We start from the raw sequence: 18,248 nt of genomic DNA, 5'->3' as shown, positions 1-18,248 counted from the left end.
GGAATGCCTTTTTTGCTTTTGATGTCGTCCGTACTCCGTCCGTCATTGGTTATTTTACTGCCTAGGTAGAAGAGTTCCTTAACTTCATCGAATTCGTGACAATCAGTCTTGATGTTAAGTTACTAGCTGTTCTCATTTCTAAAGACTGTTCATTCCGTTCAGCAGATCATGTAATTCTTCTTCACTTTCATTCAGGATAGCAATGTCATCAGTGAATTGTGTCATTAATATCCTTTCACCTTGAATTTTAATTCCAGTCCTGTACCTTTCTTTTATTTCCATCATTGCTTCCTCGATGTACAGACTGAACAGTAGGGGTGAAAGCTACACCCTTGTCTTACCCCCTTATTAATAAGATCACTTCATTCTTGGTCGTCCACTCTTGTTATTGCCTCTTGGTTGTTGTACATATTCTATATGACCCATCTCTCCCTATAGCTTACCCCTACTTTTCTCAGAATTTCGCACATCGTGCACCATTTTATATTGTCGAACGCTTTTTCAAGGTCGACAAATCATGTAAACGTGTCTTGATTTTTATTTAGTCTTGCTTCTATTATTAACTTCAACGTCAGAATTGCCCCTGTCACGCCTTTACTTTTCTTAAAGCCAAACTGATCGTCATCTAGCGCATCCTCAATTTTCTTTCCCATTCTTCTGTATGTTATTCTTGTAAGCAACTTGGATGCATGAGCTGTTAAACTGATTGTGCGACAACTCTCGTACTTCTCAGCTGTAGACGTCTTCGGAACTGTGTGGATGATGCTTTTCGGAAAGTCAGAAGGTATGTCGCCAGTCTCATATATTCTACAAACCCAATGATTTAGAAATTCTGATGGAATTTTATCTATCCTTTCTGCCTTATTTGAACTTAAGTCCTCCAAAGGCCTCTTAAATTCTGATTCTAATACTGAATACCCTGTCCCTTCTAAATCGACTTCTGTTTCTTCTTCTATCACATCAGACAACTCTTCCTTACAGAGACTTTAAGTGTATTCTTTCCACATATCCGCTCTCTCATCTGCATTTAACAGTGTAATTCCCGTTGCACTCTTAATGTTTTACGCTTCCTTTTAATGTCACTTACGGTTGTTTTGACTTTCCTGTATACTGAGCCTGTTCTTCCGACAATCATTTCTTTTTAGATGCCTTCACATTTTTCCTGCTGCCATTTCGTCTTAGGTTACTTGCACTTCCTGTTTATTTCATTCTTCAGCGACTTGTATTTCTGTACTCCTGAGTTTCCCGGAACATTTTTGTACTTCCTCCTTTCATCAATCAGCCGAAGTATTTCTTCTGTTACCGATGGTTTCTTCGCAGTTACCTTCTTTGTACCTATGTTATCCTTCCCAACTTCTGTGATAGCCCTTTTCACAGATGACCATTCCTCGTCAACTGTACTGCCTACTGATCAATTCCTTACTGCTGTGTCTATAGCCTTAGAGAACTTCAAGCGTATCTCGTCATTCCTTGGTACTTCCGTATCCCACTTCTTTGCGTAGACGTTTTGTTGCCACACCAATGATTTTAGAAATTCTGATGGAATGTTATCTATCCTTTCTGCCTTATTTGACCTTCAGTCCTCCCAAGCTCTTTTAAATTCTGATTCTTCCTGACTAATGTCTTAAACTTCAGCCTACACTCTTCATCACTACTATATTGTGATCTGAGTCTATATCTGAACCTGGGTACGCCTAACAATCCAGTATCTGATTTCGGAATCTCTGTCTGACCATGATGTAATCTAACTGAAATCTTCCCGTATCTCCCGGCCTTTTCCAAGTATACTACCTCCTCTTGTGATTCTTGAACAGGGTATTCGCTATTACTAGCTGAAACTTGTTACAGAATTCAATTAGTCTTCCTCTTCTCTCAGTCCTTGTCCCAAGCCCATATTCTCCAGTAGCAATTTCTTCTACTCCTTCCCCTACAACTGCATTCTAGTCCCCCATGACTATTAGATTTTCATCCCCCTTTACATAATATATTACCTTGTCTATATCTTCATACACCTTCTCAATCTCTTCATCTTCAACTTGGGACGTTGGCATGTATACCTCAACTATCGCTGCTGGTGTTTGTTTGCTGTCGATTCAGGTAAGAACAACCCTGTCACTGAACTGTTCACAGTAACGCACTCTCTACCCTATCTTCCTACTCATAACAAATCCTACTACTGGTATTTTCTGCTGCTGTTGATATTACCCTATACTAATCTGACCAGAAATCCTTGTCTTCTTTCCACTTCACTTCACTGACCCTTACTATAGTTCTAGACTGAGCCTTTTTATTTCCCTTTTCAGATGTTCTAGTTTCCCTACAACGTTCAAGCTTCTGACATTCCACGCCCTGACTCGTAGAACGTTCCTTCCTTTGATTACTCAGTCTTTTTGTCATGGTACCTTCCCCCTCGGCAGTCCCCTCCCGGAGATCCGAATGGGTGACTATTCCGGAATCTTTTGTCAGTGGAAAGATCATCATGACACTTCTTCAACTACAGGCCACGTGTCCTGTAGATTCTCGTTATGTATATTTAATACAATGGTTTCCATCGCCTGCTGCATCCTCGTGCCGTTGATCTTTGCTGATTCGTCCGTCTTTGTGGGCAGTTTCCCACCCCTAGAACAAGAGTGCCATAAACCTCTGTCCGCTCTCCCGCTATCTTTGTCAAGACAGTTTGCAGAATGAGGGTGACTTCTTATGCCGGAATCTTTGATAAATAATAAAAGAAGCGGATTGAACTGGCCATTACAGTAAGATGAACGCCGTATTTTACCTCGACACGTTATCAAAACAAGTGTGTACTCACGTTTTTTCATAATGTTAGTTTACCTGGCGGTAATGGCCCACCCAGAAGTGATTATCACAGTGAGGGTGTTACGACAGGTGCATAAATACCTGAGGTATGTGGCGTAGGTTACAGCGCAAATATCGTTGATGTTGCTCTTTCCAGTCATTGTGGTCCTACACTACAATAAAACTGATACATACTAGGAGTGGTCTCGCTCATGAAGTAAAATTATCAATCGCTATTTACGAACGGATAAAGTGCGCTGGCCACATCTAATGCAGCGTAAACCGGTCCTGACGGAATAAATTTTTCAATTTTTCCGGGATATTTTCTGTGTTGCTGCAAAGTATTCACGTTCTGCGATGGCTCATTACAGAGTAATAATGTCATTACAATTTCTTCTGCTGTTACCTCAGTTACCGAGTATACCGTTTGAACAAGCACAGCTAATTTGGTTGTCTCTTTGCCGTTAAATAGACGATTACTGTAATTAAACGACATTATGTGACAGTCGGTGAAAAGAGTCTCTGCCCCGCTGTCGACGCTTTGTGTAATTTGGGAAAACGTTCCCTAGTACCATATCTTTATAAAGTTAACCAAACAGTCGTCGAAAGCTATTAACTCCAATTTACAGTAAATTTACAGGTCATTATAGTGCTAATTCTTATATTTAACTCCATATTCAAGCTGCTATTGTCAATTGCTGGTCGTTAGGTACGTACTGTATCTTTATGCACTAAATTTAATGACTTTACACTAGTTAAACGGGCTGCCATAGACCCCAATCGAAAGATACGCTAATTATTGTTTGTACCCATCACTTAGTATAGAACGGAGGTAAAACTGATCGTCTACTCATTTTACCTCTAAACGTTTTGGGTCCACGGATCCCGGTGCGTGATGGCGCCAAAAATAAAAAAAAAATGGTTCATCATACTACTTAATACTAAACAATCCTAATTCTCTGTTACCCATGAGCAAGGCATGTGGGAAATGTGGTGCGATCTGGAAACACTGAGAGCCATCTGGTAACTCTGTGCTCTAATTGTGTAGACCAATATGTTCATCCCTTCCAGATACTCAGTCCGAGATTCAACTCCGTACAGCTATAATGTGGTATTTGAGAGAGCCACCATCGGAATGTAGAGCAACGGTATGCCAACCAGTTCTCTATTACACTTGAGGAATTCGCGAGTGCGGCTTTTGAAAAGTTCAACAGGCTCATGGGGAACATTCCTTATCAAGAGCACAAATCCTTTTTGGGAGACTGAGAACACGTTGCAGATGAATCTAGCTCAGGGAGATCTTCAAGCCGACCCTTGTGGCCGAGCGGTTCTAGGCACTACAGTCAGGAACCGTGCTGTTGCTACGGTCGCAGGTTCGAATCCTGCCTCGGGCACGGATGTGTGTGTGATGTCCTTAGGTTAGTTAGATTTAAGTAGGTCTAAGTCTAGGGGACTGATGACCTCAGATGTTGAGTCTCATAGTGCTTAGATCCATATTTGAGATGTTCAGCTTCCGAAACGGACGAAAACATCGAACCTTTTCGCTCTTGGGAGATTGTTCCTGAAGGAAAAATTGTCGGGCAAGTGTCTCGGGAAAAGAGTGAATCGAGTGGGATCGCACATTACGGAGAAGTGGATGCTGCGTCATGACAATGCTCATATCACACGGCCGCTTCCATAATGGAGTTTTTGACCTGAAAAGGCATTCCTGTTATTCCATTACCCTCCTATTCACCTGATATGATTCCTTGTGACTTTTTTCTTTTCCCGAAATTGAAAAATGTCTAAACGAACGTTATTTTTGTATTCTGGAGAAAATACAAAAGAATGTGACAAACTTGTTAAAGGCCCTACCAGTTTATATTAGTTTACATCAGTTGAAGCCTTTCAATGGTGCTGCCAAGCCCAGAAACAGCGACTTCGTCGGTGTGTGGCTGCCGAAGAGGACTACTTTGAAGGGGACAATGCTGCTCTTTGAAAAAAAAAAAAAAAGCTTTGATATATAAAATGTCAGTCTCATTACTTTCCTCATCCACCTCCTATTTTATACTGGGATCCTTACTTCATTTTGGGAGGAGAAGTTTTGTGAATCTTGTCTGGACCCGCGATCCAAAACTGCTTGCATTGCGTGCTATCGACTTGTGAGGGGATGGGTGTGGGAGGGGGTAGAAGTAGCGATGGAAGATGCTTACAAATGCAGAGGCCTGTCCTTCAGTTTCCCATTAAAGAGTAGGGATAGGAGAAACGGAGCGGCTGAAACCGATACTTTCGGTATTTATTTGGTCTCGATTATATCAGGTTTTTTTGTTCTTTATTGAAAGCCGGTATCAGTTTATCGTAACTGCAGTGCTAAGTTTTTTGTTCTCAAATAAAACTTTAAACAGTATAGCATTTTAGACACAATAATGTACCTGTTGTAATGCTGCGTGGTGTGTCAGACGATACACATGCTTAACACTCCCTGGCGTCGTCAGATATCGGTTGGTCTGCCGAATGGCACCACCCCTTGTTTGGAAATATTTCACGAAGTAGGACAGCAATGAAGTAAAATGTTTCAACTGCTTCTAATGATTAAAAACAAATGGAGGCACAACAACTTGTTAGATCATATAAGGAGGAAACATCCACAATGTTCGTTGGGAGAGAAGCTAAATTTGAGTGATATACTTATAACTTTATGGACATATTCTACTTTGGGATCAAAACCGAACCCTTAATTCTGTGGTTGTCTTAGGGTGAAAAACTGATGCTATCCAAAAGTGACGATACAGGGAATTCGTTAACTTCTTTCACTACCTCTGTAGCTGCACCAATCTCCTTCACCTTCTCTGGAGACAATGACACCGATTTATGCCATACCCTCAGCTCAGCGATAACCGCTACCTCTGTTAAAGATACACACAAAGGAATTACGACATGTTGCTGCTAGTGGGCATTGCTTTACATCAATAGAGAAAGTTGTACGCTCCGATCACTGAGCCACCCGGACGCAGTGACCATCTGAGCTGCACGGAATACCGTAGCACGCCTCTCATCAAACTCAAATTCTCAACTTATCCGCACGCTATTGATGTAGTGACCCTGTCTATTACTGTCATTACTCGCGGCGTTTCACCGATTCCAGTAAAAGCTCGAGCGTAGCATGTAATTCCATCGTGTCTTGATTGATAATGGCTGTAGGATCAAAATGGTGTTAGTTCTTTGGGCATGACCGAAATAACAGATATCACATCCCTGTTAAAGGGTACGCACGATGTGTCTGGTGCAACTGGTGTGGACTACCGGCCTGTTGCCGTCGGCCATTTGTCGGACTCTCTCGACTCCACAATTCCCGGCGGACGCAGACCGCGATGGCGGGCCCTTCGGCGGTCTGAGTCTGGACAAACAAGCAGGAAGGCCCCGCCTGGCCCTCCGCCGCAGTCGCGGAAGACTCCGGGGCAGACGTGTTTGCTCTGCGGCTGCGGCAGCGGGTCCCCCTCCCAGCAGCCATTTGCCGTCCTCTGTGGCGTCTCTAAGCCGCGGGCCGGCCAGGATGGCGACAGCTGCGGGCAACACACAGCATACGTCAACCCGTCGCCGCGCCTCCTTCCTCGTCCACTGCGTGGCTCCTGTGAGCCACCGAGCGAGGTGGCGCAGTGGGTAGACACTGGACTCGCATTCGGGAGGACGACGGTTCAATCCCGGGTCCGGCCATCCTGATTTAGGTTTTCCGTGATTTCCCTAAATCACTCCAGGCAAATTCTGGGATGGTTCTTCTAAAAGGGCACGGCCGACTTCCTTCCCCATCCTTCCCTAACCCGATGAGACCGATGACCACGCTGTCTGGTCTCCTTCCCCAAACAACCAACCAACCGATCCTGTGAGCCATAGCCGTTCCGCCGATTTCCGCCGACGGAATAGCCCGCGGCTCGCCTACACGCTCGCCGATGGCGGTTCAGAAAGAAACGGAGATATTGTGCATCACGATCGTCACGGAAGCCAGCAGGTCGTGGGATAGCGACATGCACATATACAGACGGCGGGAGTTCGCGTCCACACGGTGTAGAAGGGCAGCTCATTCACAGAACCGTCATTTGTACTTAGTTGATTGTGAAGACGTTTCCCTCATGACGAGAATTAACAGACTCTGAACGCGGAATGGTAGACGCATGGAACAGTCCATTTGGAAAACCTTTAGGGAATTCAATAGTCCAATATCCACAGTGACGAAAGTGTGCCGAGAATACCAAATTTCAAGCATTACCTCTCATCACGGACATCGCAGTGGCCGACGGCCTTCAATTAAAGACCGAGGACAACGGCGTTTGCGTACAATTGTCAGTGCTAACAGACATGCACACTGCGTGAAATAACTGCGGAAATCAATGTTGGGCCTACGACGAATGCTTCCTTTAGGACAGAGCTGCGACATTTGGCCGGCCGCGGTGGTCTCGCGGTTCTAGGCGCGCAGTCCGGAACCGTGCGACTGCTACGGTCGCAGGTTCGAATCCTGCCTCGGGCATGGATGTGTGTGATGTCCTTAGGTTAGTTAGGTTTAAGTAGTTCTAAGTTCTAGGGGACTGATGACCACAGCAGTTGAGTCCCATAGTGCTCAGAGCCATTTGAACCATTTTTTTGCGACATTTGGCGTTAATCTGCTTTGGCAGCAGACGACTGATGCGAGTGCCTTTACTGACAGCACGACACCGGCTGCATGGGCTCGTGACCCCAGACGACTTGAAAACCGTGACCTGGTTGCCGGCCGTTGTGGCCGTGCGGTTCTAGGCGCTTCAGTCTGAAACCGCGTGACCGCTACGGTCGCAGGTTCGAATCCTGCGTCGGGCATGGATGTGTGTGATGTCCTTAGGTTAGTTAGTTCTAAGTTCTAGGGGACTGATGGCCACAGATGTTAAGTCCCATAGTGCTCAGAGCCATTTGAACCATTTGACCTGGTCAGATGAGTCCCTATTTCGGTTGGTAAGAACTGATGGTAGGGTTCGAGTGCGGTACAGACCCCACGAACCCAAGTTGTCAACAAGGCACTGTACTATTTGGTGGCTCCATAATGGTGTGGGCTGCGTTCACTAAAAATGATTATGTTAGGATACTTGGAGACCAGTTGCAGTCATTCATGGACTTCATGTTCCCAAACAACGATGGAAATTTTATATATGATAATGCGCCGTGTCATTGGGCCGCAATTGTTCGCGGTTGGTTTGAAGAACATAGTGGACAGTTCGAGCCAATGATTTGCCCTCCCAGATCGTCTGACATTAACCTCATTGAACATTTACAGGGCATAATCTAGAGGTCAGTTCATTCACAAAATCCTACACCGGTAACTCTTTCGCAATTATGGACGCGTGTAGAGGCAGCGTGTCTCATTATTTCTGAAGGTAACTTCTAACTACTTGTTGAGTTAACGCCGCGTCGAATTGCTGCACTGCATCGGGCTAAAGGAGTTCCGACACGTTTCCTGTCGCCTCAATGTACAGTGTGTATAGCGTATGCCATAACAAAAGTAGACAATGGTTCACAAACGAGCCATTTGCGAACTAATCTCGAATCTGTGGTTACGAATCGTCTCTGACTACGTATGATATGTCATCCTGGCGGGTCACTGATGCAAAACACTAACATTAAATCAATGAGCGAATAACAGTCGTTTCAGAGAGAGCGCTTTAGGGGTTCCGAACACTTTGCCGCTTTTGAAGTATATGATAGTTACGAGTGTACTTACTACACGCAATTGCTTCTCTTACAGTACAAGAAACCTTCAGATAGCTGCATTAAAGATATATTATTCATAACGTACACAATTTATCTGCGAAACGCTATTCAGTGTCGTTTCGACTTCATTAATGCAGATATGGCAATGAAATGTTAGTTCCCAAACGGAATTGTTTCAAATATTTATTCAAGTTGCAATAAACTTATGTTTGCAATAGAGAATGGCGTAGTGGAGGCTGATGCACACTGTACATTAAATTCTTTTATTTCCGCAGTGTAAAATGTAATAGTTCCTTGTGAAAATTTTTGTATAATAACACTTTATTTTTATGTATTTTTTGTTTTTCCTTTTATTCGTCTGTAACATATTCAAATTATGAGATAATTTTGATACAGTCGTGTGTGAGACAAGAAATGATCACTGTGCAACACAGGTACTTACAGTACTTGTTGTGTAAGATATACAGAAATATGTGCGCACATAATTGATACATCACTTTTTGATACACTGATCTTTTTTTTCTAAATATGCTTACTTATACAATCACCTTTGACTTTCACAGAAACAATTTAACTTGACATCATAATACATTTTTGTAGGGATCTGTAAGTACAATTGCAGTGATCAATAACAGTCAGTGATCACAGACAATCATTGATCAACAGTGGTCAGTGGTAACCGATGATCAATGATCAATGACGGTTAGTGACCAATAGGCGTTATGCCTTCGGCGTTTACCGTTCACTGGTCAGCGTTCAGCATTCAGCGTTCAGCATTCAGCGTTCACCGTTTGTGTTCAGCTTTCTGCGTTCAGCTTTTAGCATTTACGAGAAGGGGTGTGGAATCCAAAGAACACAGTTGGTCTGTTTCCACAATCTGTTTTTAACACTGCGTTGGACAGAGATGTAGGTGACTGTAAAGCACATTATACGTAAGTAATGTGATATGACAGCATTTTTTATATCAGAAATAATGAATATCTTCTACTGTAGAATGTAGAATACAAGTCGAGTATCTCTGACTTGAAAAGAAATAATGAATATCTTCGGCATGCAGGTGGAGGTTGCGTAATTTATTTTCCTTCATACGTGGCGCTATTTTTACGCATCACTTAAATACTACCCTCTGACAGGTCGTAAAAAACAAGGGAGAGGGGATATAAAGCAGACAAATGGTCTAGTTCCACCACGTTGGACATTTAATACTGCACTGTGATAGGTTGGAGATAAGGGGAGAGGGAGACGGGAAGCAGGAGGTGCTTTTAAATTTTCTATTGACGTAAATGGATCCATTTTGGGTTTCTAATACGTCGGTAAGATTGGTAGAGGTAAGGAATACTGCATTGCGTGATTGATTGGAGATAGGAGGAGACGGACTTGATTTTCAGTTTCCCATTAATGCAGTCCGGCAATTTCCGCAATCTTGGGTCTAGGACACTGTGTTACGTCAGGCAGGAGATAAGGGGAGGGTGCGTGACGTTGCAGTGATAAGGAGGACGAAACGAATGTGGTGATTCGCTGGTCTCAGTACACTATCTGATACTGTTGATTTCTTCGTCTCGCCCAAGAAACAGTTGCACTTGCGTTGCTTAAGGAGTATGATAACGCTTCTTTTTATAGTTCCTGTGCACAGTTGACCACAACTGAAGGTATTTTATACACTCCTCATTTGGGAGGCCGTGGTTGTATGTCCTTTGCAGTGTTCAAATAAACGTGCAACTTTCTTGTTGTTTTGAACACAGTATCAGTACCCTGTTTTCTGAGCATTCTGCTGATGTGATCCATGACAGTTTCTTTTTTGTTTTTTTTTTGTTTTTTTTTTCAAATGAAAGGAAAACTTTCCATTTAGCTGGTTCTTTTTCGTTAGAAGCTCTAGACCTTTCCTGTGTATTATGGTATTGATCTATTTTCATATTGTAACAGTTGTGTTACTAAATGTGACACTTCTGTCACTAAATGTAACTGGGTTTTCTCTTTTGATGCTCTCAATTGTCAGGATGAGCATTCTAAAGCATTCTGTCAGGGTGAAAATATTAAATAAATTAACTTTTCTCTCTTAACAACATGTGGGCAGGGTGGGTTCTTCCTTGGCTCGGGTATGAGGTCGAATGAAACATCCTTTTTTCATGAGATAACCTTTATTGAAGATTTGTACAACTGTATCTTACGGAATGTTCTGGTTCGGAGAGCGGCAGCTGTGTCGTTTGTGAAGTCTTCTGCTGCGGCAGCGGCGGCGGCGGTGGCGGCGGCGTCTGATTACGCGTAGCGGTGTGTATCTCGTGTCGCCGTCTCGCCCAGTTGACTGGAGACGCGCAGCGCGAGGTGGCCCGTTTAATTATTGCGAGCGAAATCGTGCATCGGATGATACCTTGGGTGTCGCGTCCCAGTGTTTCTCTTCTCTAAGCGGCCGCGTGTGTTCTGCGTCAGCCAACGGAGCGGCGCGGCGGGGGAAGGCCAGTGTGGTGGACTCGACCCACGGACTCCCGCTTGCCAGTCTTCGGCTGTCAGGTCTTCATCCCAGCTCACAGGTGACTACTGATGTGAGGCCGTCTCCTTCCCGTCCTCACGAGTCACCCGGGTATATAAAAACCAGACTTCAAATACCTTTTAACTTCTGTCTTCTGGCGCCGCGGCTGCTGCTTGCTATTCCATTACAGCGGCGGACTTGGTTCGTCTGTGCATGATGCAGACTCTTCTTGCATGACGGTCTTCAGCACCGAAACTGGCTGAAAACTACTGCTACTCTTCTTTTCTTCCTTCGTCTCTCGTCTTCGTCTCCGTCCCCGTCTCCGTCTTCGTCTCTGACTTCGTCTTCGTCTCCATCTTCCTCTCTCGGGCCCATCGCGTCTCGCGTATTTATTCACTTCAGTTCACTGGAGGGGAACGACTTCACGGCCATTGCCTCTTCTGTCACGTTGAAAAGCTTCTCGAACAATCTTCTTAACGTCGGTCATTGGCTCTTGGAATGTAGGCGAGGGCCTTTGATCACACGTGACGACTGAGAAACACGTGAGCCGGTCATTGCCTCTTCTGTCACGTTGAAAAGCTACTCGAAGAATCTTCTTAACGTCGGTCATTGGCTCTTGGGATGTAGGCGAGGGCCTTTGCTCACATACGACAACTGAGAAACACGTGAGCCGGTCGGGCGATGCCCTGACGGCTGAATCGACAGCGCCCGCTTATGTGGAACTTGCTGACTTCACGGTCATTGTCTCTTCTGTTCTGCTGTTCAGCCCGCTGTTTGCGAGTACGTAACTCTCTAAACTAAACCAAGTTTTTCATTTATATTCTAATTTCTAGTTCACTTTGATTTCACTAATTTATTTACTTAAGTACCACTCAACATTCCTCCACCCTTCGGAGAAATTCGCCCTCGAATTTACCACTCAACATTCCTCCACTCTTCACACGGCAAAAGCACTAACATAAGCAATGAAAACTCTCGACTTAGAAGATTACACACGCTTCACATTAAGTATGTGGAAAATACTCTGTCACTTTACAAAAGCACTGTACGGTCATGAATCACATAGTTCTTACATAAATGGTTGTAATAAGTGTAACAAACCTTGATGACAATGAATAAACAAAAAATAGATTATTCACTTAGAAAGTTACATAGCAACACCTGTTTAATCAACCCTATATGAATGCAAGAATATCTATTCTACAGTATTGTTTATTTTAACATGAGACTGTTTAGTAAAGACTGAAGTACAATAAACAAAATTAATACACTAATGCTCAAACGTAACTACTGAAGTACACCAGGTAAGAGTGTGGTATCCAGTTAACAGGGATTTGATGAAGTGGTATATTATTATTTGGCTTATTTTTTCGTCTTAAATAAAAGAAAACTGTACAAAGTAGAAACACCAACACAAAGGTTCCAGATATACCCGTTCCTAGCATTATAATTTTCGTTTTGCGTTCACCTTTTAATTTTAGGACATGTTGCATCATAACATTGGCATCAATTTTGCCTTGCTGTGAGTTTATGAACGTATCTAATGACTTCAGAAGGGAACTGTCAAGGGAGTCATTGAGGTAGGACAGGTTTTGTGTAGGAAATGCTTGCATGGCGTTTTCTGAAAAAAGCAAACAACATGGTTATGAACCTACCAACCTAGTAAAAACAAAAACAAAGAAAAGAAGGAATACATTGTTAACTACAAGATCTACATGTTTCTACGTTCAACTTTTCTTTCTTAAAAAAGAAACCATTATCATTTATTAATTATTTACATATGTATACTATCCACAGTCTACTGAGATTCAACTAGGACATTCGCACCCTTGATCGAAGATTGTATGGTGCCATGTCTGTATGCTGAGCTGGCGTGGCCACTCTTTTTCCTTTACGGGAACTTCCTCCACCCTTCGGAAAAGCAGACACTATTGTTGAAGGAATTACATCTGGAGCGCCCTTGAAAGGTTTTAAACGACTTGCATGCACAATGGTAGTTCGGGTGGGCAGTTGCAATTTAATGTTGACTGGTGACGTGATCTCAATAATTTGGTAAGGACCTCTGTAGTTTGATACAAATTTCTTCGTTTTTCCTTTCGCTATGTAACGAGTTGAAAGCATAACCCACTGACTGATTTTGTAATTTGGATATTTAGCTTGGGCATTACCTAATCGTTCCTGCCGTTCCAAAGCCTTTTTATTAGATTTTTGAACCTTTTTCCATACATCCTTCATCATTCGACTGAAATCTCTTACTGTTTCTCCGACTTTTCCGTTTTTCTGCCTGATTAAATCAAAAGGGGACGGCATTTTTCTCCCATAGACCACTTCATAAGGTGACATGCCAGTTGCTTCATGCGTTTTGGCGTTGTATACCGACACGATTATTGGTAAATACGTATCCCAATTAGAATGTTGTGCGTAATTTACGTATTTTTAGTAAGTGGCATAGCTGTTTCATTAGTTCAGACATAAAATTAGATCCCTGATCTGTGATAATAGCTTCAGGTACGCCAAATTTAAGTATCCAGTTGTTAACTAAAGCTTGGGCAACTGTAATTGCTTGCTGATCTGGGAGACTCACCATAGCCAGATAGCGTGAAAAGTGATCTATAATTGTAAGAACATACTTATTACCAGCAGGTGTTCTATGATATGGCCCGTAGAGATCCAGTCCACAGATTTGAAACGGACATGAAGCCTCGGGGAGCCTCTGTAAGGGTATTTTTGAACGAGAAAGTTCAGCTCGTTGTGCGCACGCAATGCAATTACGAACGTACTGCGTAACATCCTGCTTTCTGGTTTGCCACCAAAATCGCTCTGCTACACGTCTTTCGGTTGTCCGCTGTCCACCGTGTCCTGCAAGGATATGATCATGGGCCTCTGCCATTATTTCTTGTCTAAGGTGTAGGGGAACAACAATTCGCGGTCCAAGTTTTGTTTTACGGCATAATACACCATCTTCAAAGGAAAATTGTTTCTGAGTTGCGTATTTTTTGCATTCTGTATCCTCATCTCGTCCCTTTCTCCAGTCCTCAGTATCTCGGCCTGTTGCTTCCAAAAGTGCTATTTTCCGACTTAGGCAATCTGCATTCGTGTGTTTTTTGCCTGGTTTATGGATAACTTCGAAATCCATTTCGGAAAGACATAGGGCCCAACGCGTGAGACGACTAGATGGATCCTTTAATCCAAGCAACCATTTTAAAGCTGCGTGGTCTGTAATGACCTTGAATTTCCTACCATACAAGTAGCATTTAAAGTATTTGATACCATAAATAATACTTAACAATTCTTTCTCCGTTGTGGAATAATTTCTTTCTGCCGTTGTTAGTTGTCTCTAAGCGTAGGCTATGGGGTGTTCCGTGCCATTAATATTCTGACTCAAAACAACTCCTACTGAATGACCACTTGCGTCACAGGATAAAATAAATTCTTTATTATAATCTGGGTAGGCTAATACTGGACTGTGTGTTAACTTATCTTTAAGGGTTTGAAATGCTGATTCACAATCTTCAGACCAATGAAATTTTGCACCCTTTTTCAATAATTGGGTTAAGGGTCGGGCAATTTCAGCGAAATTTTGAACATATTTCCGGTAGTACGATGCGAGACCAATGAAACTTTGTACTTCCTTAACGCGTTGTGGTGTTGGGAAGTCCTTAAGTGCCGAAATTAATCGAGGATCTGTTTTAATTCCTTTTTCACTAATGACATGCCCTAGGTATGTAACCTCTGCCAATGCAAAAGTACATTTTTCCATATTTAATGTTAATTTAGCTTTTCTAAGTCTCTGAAAAACATTACGCAGACGCACAGCATGTTCATTAATGTCTTTGGAGAATACAATAATATCGTCTAGATATACACAACATTGTTGAGTTTTGAGTCCTCGCAATACTCCATCGAGTAGTCTTTGAAAAGTTGCTGGTGCATTTTTCAAACCGAAAGGCATTCTTTTAAATTGCCAATGGTCTCCAGGGGTAGAAAATGCTGTTTTATGCCTATCTTCAGGTGCAACTTCCAATTGATAATATCCGCTACGAAGATCGATTGTTGAAAAGTATTTACTGTTACCCAAACTGTCAATGATATCTGTAATGTTTGGAAGAGGATAAACATCTGAGATAGTTTGTTTGTTAAGGTGTCTGTAGTCACAACAAAATCTATATCGTTTCGTACCGTCGGGAGACTTCTTTGGAATAATTACGATATTTGAATTATAAGGCGAATCAGAATATTCTATAATTCCATCTTTTAGATGCTGTTCTATAAATTCATCCAGTACTGGCTGTAAGTGATGCGCAACTCTATAAGGCTTCCTATAAACCGGGGGGCTATTTCCTGTTGGGATCCTATGCTGTGTGATATCTGTTGCTGGCAGTGGACCTTCTGCATTAAATAAATCTTGAAACTCAACTAAAACTGCTTCTATCGTGTCTCTATCATTTCCTTTCAAATGCTCAATCTTCTGGCGTAATGCGGTTTTATAGGCGTCTGGTTTCTGACCATCGTTAATATCTGACCAAATGAAATCTTCTTCTTCAAAAGTACTGACTGTAGCTACTAATATTCCCTTATGCAACTCTTTGTCCTCCACTCCGAAATTGTCAATATGTACCGGTACTTTTCTTTCTCCCTCAACGTCTTGAACCCGTACAACACTTCTACGTACAAAACAATGTGATACATCTAATTCCTCATTTTCCTCTAAAGGCTCTATTAGACACACTGTATCTGTAGGTACTTCGGGGTCAACGGTCATCCAGAAAAGTTTTCCTGAGCCAGATGGTATCTGATCCCGCGAATCAACCTTCAAGGACGTTGCACGCAGTATAGTTGATTTCGCCTTCCGGTTGGGGAAATCTTGCGGCAGCGGGCCCTTTGCAGCGGTGTCACCTAGCTGAAACACTATTCCGCTAAGTTCTACAGTTTGCTGTCTGAGGTCGATTTTAGCGTGATGTTTATTCAGGAAATCCAGTCCTAGGATCGCGTCGTACCCGTCAGTTACTTTTGTTACCACTTCTACATCTTCTTGAAATTATACACCGTGAATATAGAAAATCAGTGATGTACATCCTAATGACTTCACTGTACCTCCTCCTACTCCACTCAATCTATACCTTGGAGGGTCATATTTCTTTTCTCCAATACATTCATTACTTACTACTGATACGTTTGCGCCTGTAACCACTAGTATCCTTGCCTCTTTATCCTGTATGGTAGCAGATAACCAGCATTCCGCCTTCACATTCGCCTTAATGGCATGAAATTTTATTGGGAACGCCTGGCGGCGGCTCCGACATTCCCGTTTGAGTTTAACTGATTTCTATTTCCAAACACTTTCTTAGACCTGCATTCCTTGAATGTGTGACCTATTCTTTGACAATTAGTGCATTTAGGTTGTCTGCAATTTTTTGCTATATGGCCCTGTCGATTGCACCTAAAACATCGTACTCCTGCTGAAAATACATTTCGCTTCTCCTTGTATCTGGTGGCAACGTCTATTTCTTCGAAAGCCGTCGCCACAGATACAGCTTCTGCTAAATTTTTAGGAAACTCTGCCCTGACACGACGGGACGTTTCAGGAGGCAACCCACGTAAAAATGTATCCAGAGCTCTATTTTCTGCCTCTTGTAAAATAACTTTATTTGCTTCATCACTAGTTGTCAACTGATAGGTGTTAATATTAACTTTTCTAATACTATCTACAAAACTTTCTAACGACTCGTTTTGCCTCTGAGTGATAGTGTTCAACTGTTCCCTATAAAATCTACAGCTGTTCTGTTTTTGAAAACGTTTAAGCAATCATTTCTTCAATTCCTCAAATGTTGGAGCATTCCGTAATTCTTCATGGTATAAGACGTGTGCTTTAGCCTCTCCTATCAATCTTAACTTTGTCATTTGTAAGAGATGTTCATCTGACCATGATCCTAACTTTGAAGCTGCTACTAAATCATCAAAAAAGGCTGTTATGTCCTCGCCAGGTTTACCTGAAAAAGGAGTTACTAAGGCTGCTGCTGAGGAATCTAGGGTGGGAGGGATTGAACTGGTTTGCCTAACCTCACTCAACTGTTTAAATAATGCATTATTATCATTTTTAAGCTGTGCTATCTGATTAACTAAGCTCTGAATAGCTTCCTCAGTAGAAACCGCTTGTGGTGCTGACTCTGACTTTGTACGATTTCGTGTCATCATTTTACAAACCATCAGTTACACAATCTTACTACACTGAATTAAAAAGATGTTTAAAAATTTTCGATAAACTCTTAATATTATGAGAGAAAATACACTTCTAAATAAAGAAAATATTACGACTGCTATGCAAACCTCTATCCTTTCACACATTAAACACTACTAACTGTGGACCTTTAGTGACTGTCATTCACACCTCATATTGAGCCAAGGGTTTTTTCTCTGACACCAAATGTAACAACTAAAACGGCTTCTGACACCAAATGTAACAGTTGTGTTACTAAATGTGACACTTCTGTCACTAAATGTAACTGGGTTTTCTCTTTTGATGCTCTCAATTGTCAGGATGAGCATTCTAAAGCATTCTGTCAGGGTGAAAATATTAAATAAATTAACTTTTCTCTCTTAACAACATGTGGGCAGGGTGGGTTCTTCCTTGGCTCGGGTATGAGGTCGAATGAAACATCATTTTTACATGAGATAACCTTTATTGAAGATTTGTACAACTGTATCTTACGGAATGTTCTGGTTCGGAGAGCGGCAGCTGTGTCGTTTGTGAAGTCTTCTGCTGCGGCAGCGGCGGCGGCGGCGGCGGCGGCGGCGGCGGCGTCTGATTACGCGTAGCGGTGTGTATCTCGTGTCGCCGTCTCGCCCAGTTGACTGGAGACGCGCAGCGCGAGGTGGCCCGTTTAATTATTGCGAGCGAAATCGTGCATCGGATGATACCTTGGGTGTCGCGTCCTAGTGTTTCTCTTCTCTAAGCGGCCGCGTGTGTTCTGCGTCAGCCAGCGGAGCGGCGCGGCGGGGGAAGGCCAGTGTGGTGGACTCGACCCACGGACTCCCGCTTGCCAGTCTTCGGCTGTCAGGTCTTCATCCCAGCTCACAGGTGACTACTGATGTGAGGCCGTCTCCTTCCCGTCCTCACGAGTCACCCGGGTATGTAAAAACCAGACTTCAAATACCTTTTAACTTCTGTCTTCTGGCGCCGCGGCTGCTGCTTGCTATTCCATTACAGCGGCGGACTTGGTTCGTCTGTGCATGATGCAGACTCTTCTTGCATGACGGTCTTCAGCACCGAAACTGG

The sequence above is a fragment of the Schistocerca nitens genome, chromosome 1 (assembly GCF_023898315.1).
Source record: "Schistocerca nitens isolate TAMUIC-IGC-003100 chromosome 1, iqSchNite1.1, whole genome shotgun sequence".
NCBI lineage: Eukaryota > Metazoa > Arthropoda > Insecta > Orthoptera > Acrididae > Schistocerca > Schistocerca nitens.
This window is presented reverse-complemented; position numbering follows the sequence as displayed.